The sequence below is a fragment of the Pararge aegeria genome, chromosome 25, assembly GCF_905163445.1.
Source record: "Pararge aegeria chromosome 25, ilParAegt1.1, whole genome shotgun sequence".
Lineage (NCBI taxonomy): Eukaryota > Metazoa > Arthropoda > Insecta > Lepidoptera > Nymphalidae > Pararge > Pararge aegeria.
This window is the reverse complement of record NC_053204.1, coordinates 5,954,417-5,962,603: the sequence shown is the minus strand read 5'-3', so window position 1 is coordinate 5,962,603 and position 8,187 is coordinate 5,954,417.

Here is an 8,187-nt window from a genome sequence, read left to right as displayed (position 1 = left end):
CTAGATTTCAGCCTGCTTTTCACTTGACTGGATTAATTTCTACCTAGGTAAGCACTAATTTCGTTTTCACAATTATCCGTCCTGGGTGAGTATTAAACGTTTCTAAAGCGCAGCGTTAAAGTGTCGAGTATTTAAAAATGAATTTCAGCAAAATAGACAATTATTAAACGTATAAAGTTATTCAAAGCTTAAATTTTGCTATTCTCGAACTAAATGATTATTCGTTATAAATTAATAAATAAATAAATATACTACGTCAATACACACATCGTCATCTAGTCCCAAAGTAAGCGTAGCTTGTGTTATGGGTACTAATTTACTGATGAATAATTAATATACATAAATACTTATAATATATTAATAAACACCCAGACTGAAAAACATTCATATTCATCACACAAATATTGTCCAGTTGTGGGAATCGAACCCACGGCCTTGGACTCAGAAAGCAGGATCTCTGCCCACTGCGCCAATCGGCCGTCACATATACAAGATTAAGTTAAATTTGCTTTATAAAAATATTGCCAAAAAGGTTATTTACCTTTCTGCAAGTTTGCGTTAGAGTAAAAATCTTTAGGATAGCTTTTAGGATGAGTGATACGAAGTAGCATAGGTCTTAAACTTATTTCTTTAAATCTTAATTTTGTTAATAATAAATTATAGAATTTATATTAAATTAAAGATTATTATTAAGATCGAGATTTACTCTCACGCCGTTGTACAAGATAAATATATATAGTGAGCCAAAACAACATTAATATACGTAATTAAATACATAGAGTTATTTATACATTATATAAATACATATAGCATTAATAAGCTTAAGTTTTTTTAGTTTCTAGTATTTAAAAAAAAAATGCCTTTTTATTATTAAAAAGTGGTGATAGCCCAGGAAGGACTTCGACTTCACGTTGGAGGAGGAGAGTTCGAATCCCGGAAACCTCTAACTTTTGTAAATTATGTGCTTTTTAGCAATTAAAATATCACTTGCTTCAATATCGTGAGGGAACTTGCATGCCTGAGAGTTTTCCATAATGTTCCCAAAGGTGCGTGAAGTCCACCAATCCGCACTGAGCCAGCGTGGTGGACTACTGCCTTAACCCCTTCTCACTGTGGGTGGACACCCGTGCCCTGTAGTTTGCCGGTAATGGGTTGATATGATGATGATAATTATTGATAAAATGAGCAATGTGATACGTATGTCGAGCGTATATAGCCTAGTGGTGAGAATTTCAGCTTCCGTACCGGGGGACCGAGTTCGATACCCGGAGTTATATGAATTTACTGTGAGATGGTGATTACAAAAAAAAATTACCCGGCTAAGTTTGTTGTGGGCTCTTCTTAGATCAGAGCGCGTTTGGAACCCTCGTAGCTTTAGTTTTGAGTTGGCGAACGAAGTTATCACCATCCCCTTACAATTATGTAAACATGTTATATTTATGAACGCTTCATAAGTGCCTGTGATAGGCCTACATGAATAAAGAGGTTTTGAATTTCAATTTGAATTTTAAAGAACTGGTATCGGTCTGGTGAGGTGCTTTACAACCGTGGCTTCCCTTATGAAATGCCGCCAATCGATTCAGCTTTCTGGCATGTTATCGCGTAGAAAACAATTAGGGGTATAGCTTATATCTGCCATACCTTATGCAGCCGCTACCATCCTGGACTGCATCTTAGCTTCCCATGAAAAAAAAAGACAGGTGAAAATATAACACTTCATATCTCCATTTACAAAAGCCTATAGAATATGTATATAGAGCCGGTGTCTTTTCAATTTGGGATTGTCTGTAAGTCCATCTGACCGCTTTGTATACGTTAATTTTACTTTATTATACTGGAACTGACGGTATATGACGTAGTTGAGTTGCTAGAAGTTTAGCGTATTCCCTAATTTGTAGCCATAGATACATATGTCAAGATACGACGCTCTGTTTGCTTTTCTGCTATGGCAGAAAACAATAGCGTAATGTATAAACGAAACGAAACAAAACACCATAAACTACGAATAATGTTTTTTTTTGGGATTGTGTGTAGCTGATTAACCTAATGATTTTAACAGCGTAATGTGGACTTGTTAGCGAGCCTCGGAATGGGGCTCTGCCAGGAAGAGTTTGAACGCTAGGGCTCGAAGAAGCGAAGGGATCGTCGGGCTGAGGGCGCCTCGTGTGAGGCCGAACCTCGGCTCAGGTGACGATTGGAGTGTAAGGGTTACGGACGGTGATTAGTCCGCGAGTAATGATACAGTTGTTTCTCTACTATAGCAGAAAACACTAGCGTAATGCATTGAGATACCATAAACTACGAGTAATTATATAGCTTTTTGTGACAGAGCTCGTCTCAAGCAGATATGCTGCGTTCCCATCTGAAAGGTGAGGTTACTGGTTTAAATATGGACGTGTTTGTTGCCCTACAAAGTGTTTATAAAGTGATAGTTTCCACTTACCATCATGAGCAATTTGCTTGGTACGCCAATTATGACTGTAAATGTCCCCGACAAGGACCTGAAATACCTCGAGGCCTCTACGCCTCCACCAGGCAGTCATTTATTGCACCAGTTATAATTTTATACATGAAATGTACACCAAACTAAGCGTGACTGGCTTTAATTCCATTTGAATCCATCTGCAACTGGGCCCGTTTTTAAGGGGATTATTTTTAGTTGCTGTCGCCCGGTCTGTTTTTATATGTCAATGCTTGTTGCCCATATTTCGTTTTGCTCATGGTTCCACTCCATACGGCAGCCGCCATTTTTCATGTTGGCGTTCATTAGAGTTCGTTTTAAATGCTAATTCGGCGCGATTGGTCCATTCGGCGCGGCCACATGTTTTTGAAATAACCGCCATGACCGTAAATTTTCACGTTTTGTGGTTCCGTACTTTGATAATTCATACAAAATATAATAGTGTAATATTTAAAGGCTCGGGAAGTTGTTATGACGTTGATGGTTAAAATAGCAGGTACATTTTTAAAATCATGCTTTTGTTTGTTTTTGGAATGAATGGAGCAGGCGACGACCACAATTTAAGTGGAAAACGCATATAGAATTGTTATATTCGTGTAAACTTTATTGCACAAGAAAAATAATGAAAAAACATTGTACATAAGGCGAAGTCATTCTTTAACATCAACCTGGGTTCATTCTAAGAACTTGTCGTAGGCGAAGAAATGTTATAACAATAAAAATAATGTACGAGTATATTTGAATCATATAATCATAATAATATTATGGTAACAAAAAAAAACAACGCTTCAATATTAGTCATGTAGACGGTTTCTGTATGTTCTTAGTTCTGTGATTTGTACTTTATTTGCAGAGAAAGTCAGAACCAAGCACTTCCAAACATCACTGTAATTTAGAAATTAATTGAATGTTTAGTAAACTCGATAAACGTGTTTTGACACATTGTTGAAACTTATGAATCGGTAACTCCATAATTACCATCAGCTTTATGTAATAAAGCACACGTATTTAAAGATGTAAGCGTAAGTAAGCTTATAGAAAAGTCCTGTTATAGTATAAAGGACTACGTAATCGATAAAAAAGCTTGTATTGCTCTAACCAGGTTGCTCTTCTGAAAATTATAATGTGAGATGGTGATATAAAAAAACACCTGGCTAAGTTTGTTGTGGGCTTCTTCTTAGACCAGGACGCGTTTGGAACCATCGTAGCTTTAGTTTTAAGTTTACGAATATGGTTATAACCATCATCTCACTACCGAGTAATTCTCATGTAATGTACGCATCAAAAGTGTCATCTATGGGTACTTGAATGAAGATATTTTTGACTTTGACTTTGATTTTGATGCTGAGTATTCAATACAAAACGAGATTCAAACAAAATTCATTTCTTCACAATGAAAAATAATTTAGCAAATACTATCTGCTATTCACGATTAAGTAATACTAAAGTGAGTTTTAATGCGAAATAACAGTAAGATTATCTTATTATTTGATAAAAGTTTGAGATTAAAAAAAATACTATGTTTAATAATTATTTTGGTATGTTCACTGTTAATTTGATAACAGAAACTTGCTAATGAACCGAAACGAAAAAGTGTCCGGACGAAAACGGACAAAAACGAAAACGCGACCTACATTCTAGGTCGCGTTTTAGTTTGGGACGTACTGAAATCGAATCCAGTCAATAAAATATTCCCTGCGGACGTTCACGAAAAAAAAAAAAATGTTAACACATTATTATTATTTTTTTTTAAATATATAGACAAGTGCTTGACTGCAATCACACCTGATGGTAAGTGATGTTGCAGCCTAAGATAAAGCGCTTGCCTAGAAGATGCCTATTCACTCTTGATTTGAAGGTACCCAGATTATAGGTATCGTGGAAGACGGAAGATGGGAGGGCATTCCAGGCGTTTGCGGAGCGTATCAGTAAGGAAGAAGCAAAACGCTTCGTACGTGTTGATGGTATTTCATCACGTAGTTTTACGATTTTTGAATGTATAAATGAATTACCATGTTCATGAATTTATTTGACTAAAGCTTCATCATATTAACCCATTATCGGCCCACTACAGGGTACAAGTCTCCTGAAATGAAAAGGATTTAGGCCGTAGTCCACATCTATAGCCCAGTGCAAATTGGACACGCCTTTGAACTAAGAAAACTTTTCTTAGTTCAATTCAATTCGAAAAAAAATTCAAATATAAATTCAAAATTAAATTCGGTTGTATTTTTATATATATTATAGACCACATTTTAGACCACACCACTCTATCGGTGGTGATTGGTCTTAGGCTTGGCGCCTCTATAATTCAGCCTCATCGATGCCACTGCGGTGACAGCGTTGACACCTACGGTCACCATGGACTCTCCTGTTCAAGAAGCGCTGGTCGCTTCTCTCGCCATAGCACCATCAACGACATCATCCGACGTTCTCTAGCTACCGCTCACGTACCAGCTGTATTAGAACCTATTGGTTTGGCGCGGAGCGATGGCAAGAGACCTGATGGTATGACGCTCATACCTTGGAGGCTTGGAAGGTCACTTCTGTGGGATGCAACTTGTGTTGATACCCTAGCTGCATCACACATCCAGACCACTTCGTCAATGGTAGGTGCGGCTGCTTCCAGTGCCGAGCAGGCCAAGAGGCGTAAATATGAAAACCTGGATAGCAGCTTCATTTTTGTGCCTTTTGGTGTAGAGACTTTGGGACCGTGGGGTCCGGAGGCAAGAGCCCTTTTCAAAGAATTATCGAAAAAGGTTATCGAGTCTACCGGTGATCCTAGAGCGGGCAGTTACCTTGCCCAACGAATTAGTTTGGCCATCCAGAGGGGCAATGCTGCCAGCATCTTAGGAACTGTGCCTCGCTGCGGTGGTTTCGAGGACGTTTTAGATTTTATTTAGTTTTTAAATAGTTTATTTTAGGTTATAGTTATAAATATATAATATTAATTTTAAATTAATATTTTTTTTAAACATCGTGAGTAAGTTCTCAATTGTGTGTAAAGTCTTGGTGGACTTTACACACCCTTGAGAACATTATACAAATTCTCCTTTCCTCACGATGTTTAATCTGCACTGAGCCGGCGTCGCGGGCTGAATCCATCTCATTGTTGTAGGAGACCCGTGCGTATTAAAGTATAGCTACTATAATATGCACGGATCTAGCCCTAGGTAATGAGTTGATATGATGGAGCTATTTTATACTAAGCTATTAATTTTTTATGTGTAAGATGAAAAATAACGTGACTTTTATGTCTCGGTCAGTCTTTTGGCTTTACCAAAAATTGGATTACAGTTTTGGTGTATAATTTGGAGGGTTTTCCTCATTCCGGCGTTAACATTACGGATCCAAAAGGCAAATAAAAATATATAGAGCGAGCGAATGTACAGATTTGTAAAAAGGGTGAAACGTCGGGATATTTCAGAATCCAGATAACGACCTTTCAGTAACGTGTGCGCTTAATCACCCTGTCGATGTTTTAGAATTTTGTAATTTTTATCTCTATAATATTTTATTCTCCGTTCATTTAAGCAGTAGGTTTTACGTAACAGCATATTGAAAATTCTAAATTCAATATTAATTTCTTTCAAGTTTGCCTAACGTAAGCACTTTTGAAACGTCAAGTATATCTATATGGTGATAACAAATTCAAATTCAAAATTCAAAATTCATTTTTTTCAAGAAGGCCTAATTAATGAGCACTTTTGAAACGTCAAGTCAGTCTGTTTGTAATGACTCTACCAACGGTTCGGAAGGTACCTTCCACTGAGAAGAGCCGACAAGAAACTCAGACAAAACAACAACAAAAAAAATCTGGCTAAGTTTGTTGTGGGCTCTTCTAAGGCCAGGGCGCGTTTGGAACCCTCCCAGATTTAGTTTAAGTTAACGAATACAGTTATCGCCACCACTAACATTAGTGTAACATTTAACTCTTCATAAGTGCCTGTGATACGATCTACATGAAGAAAACTTTTTGAATTTGATATGAATATGAATATTCTGTGACGGCCGATTGACGCAGTGGAACGCGACCCTGCATTCGGAGTCCACCACCGTGGGTTCGATTCCCACTACTGGATAATGTTTGTGTGATGAACATGAATGTTTTTAAGTATCTGGGTGTTTATGTGTATTTATGTGTATTATTCATAAAAATATTCATCAGTCATCTTAGTACCCATAACAAGTTACGCTTGCCTCGTAGAATATATATTTATTTCTTATATTAAAATATTCTTTAGGCCTAACAAAGGCACTTATGATGCGTTCATACACATATGTTAACATAATTGTGAGGTATAGTGATAACTTCGTTCACCAGCTTAAACCTAAAGCTACGAGGATTTCAAATGCGCCCTGTTCTAAGAAGAAATCACAACAAACTAAGCTGGGTAAATTATAAGCCTGCCAAACTTCATTGGATCAGCGTGGTGGGTTGATGCTCTGGTTAATTCTATAACCCATATGAGAAGAGGACTGCGCCCAACAGTGGGACATTTCAAATTGAAATACTAAGGATGATGAAGTTAATAAAATTAGTTAAATGAAACCAAATATTCTTTCTGACTCAACGTTTGAGCGGAATTCTCGATTGAAATAAAAAAAATGTTAATGCATTTATAATTCTTACAGAAAAAGCTTGTAAACTTTTTTGGACTTGCTTAAAAAGAAAATTTGCTTTTATATTAAGGTACGTTGCTTGTTACCGAGCTCTGTGCCCTTTAAATTAGGTCACACGCAATTTTTTGAATAAAATATGGCGATGTTATTACCGCCAATATTTAAACAGTATAATGTTTATTTTATTATTATCATTAAATTCTTTATTGCACACATACAAAAAATACAAAAAAGAATCAATAGATAAAATAAAAAAAACTAGTTTAGGTGTGCAACGGCGGTCTTATCGCTAACGCGATCTCTCCCCAGACAACCTTTGGCGAAAGTAACTCTATTAAGGAACGGGATATTTTAGTCAAATAATAAGTATAAATTAAAAAATATTAATTTGCCCATTAGGAGTATTAAAAAATGGAATCCGCCAGTTTGTGGCGGCAGCCATCTTGGACTGATTAAACTTTCAAACAAAAAACAAAATCAAAATCGCGTCTTCCCTTTGCGAAAAACAATGCGACAGACAGACTCACAGACACGTCAAACTAATAACATACCATCGTTTTTGCGTTGGAGGTTAAAAATAATCGTAAAGTAGCTTCCAATTACAGAAACCTAAGTAAATTGCGTAATAAAGTTTTAATATTATTGTTATAAACGGTGATTTCAGCAGCCCTATGTGGATCCCAGAAAATGTAATCAGAAATTCTGCTCTCAATTAGGAATTTGGGGAAAAGCGCGCAGACGGGCAAAGAAATAGAATAATTTAATTTGCCCCGGCTTTTGACCTACGCCTGTCCGGCTCGATGTTTCAATGATTTGGGTTATTCATACAGGTAAATATATGAGTTTGAAATGCTAATAAAATATGTAAAGAAATAAAAAAATAAATATACTACGACAATACACACATCCCCATCTATTTTTATGAATAATATTTCTATTATTAATTTTAGGTTTATATAAATACCTACTTACTATGGGCCTCATAAGAAGGATCAGAGTCACTCAGCGTGCGATGGAGAGTGCTATGCTAGGAGTATCTCCACGTGATCAAATCAGAAATGAGGAGATCCGTAGAAGAACCTAGAGTTACCGACATAGCTCAG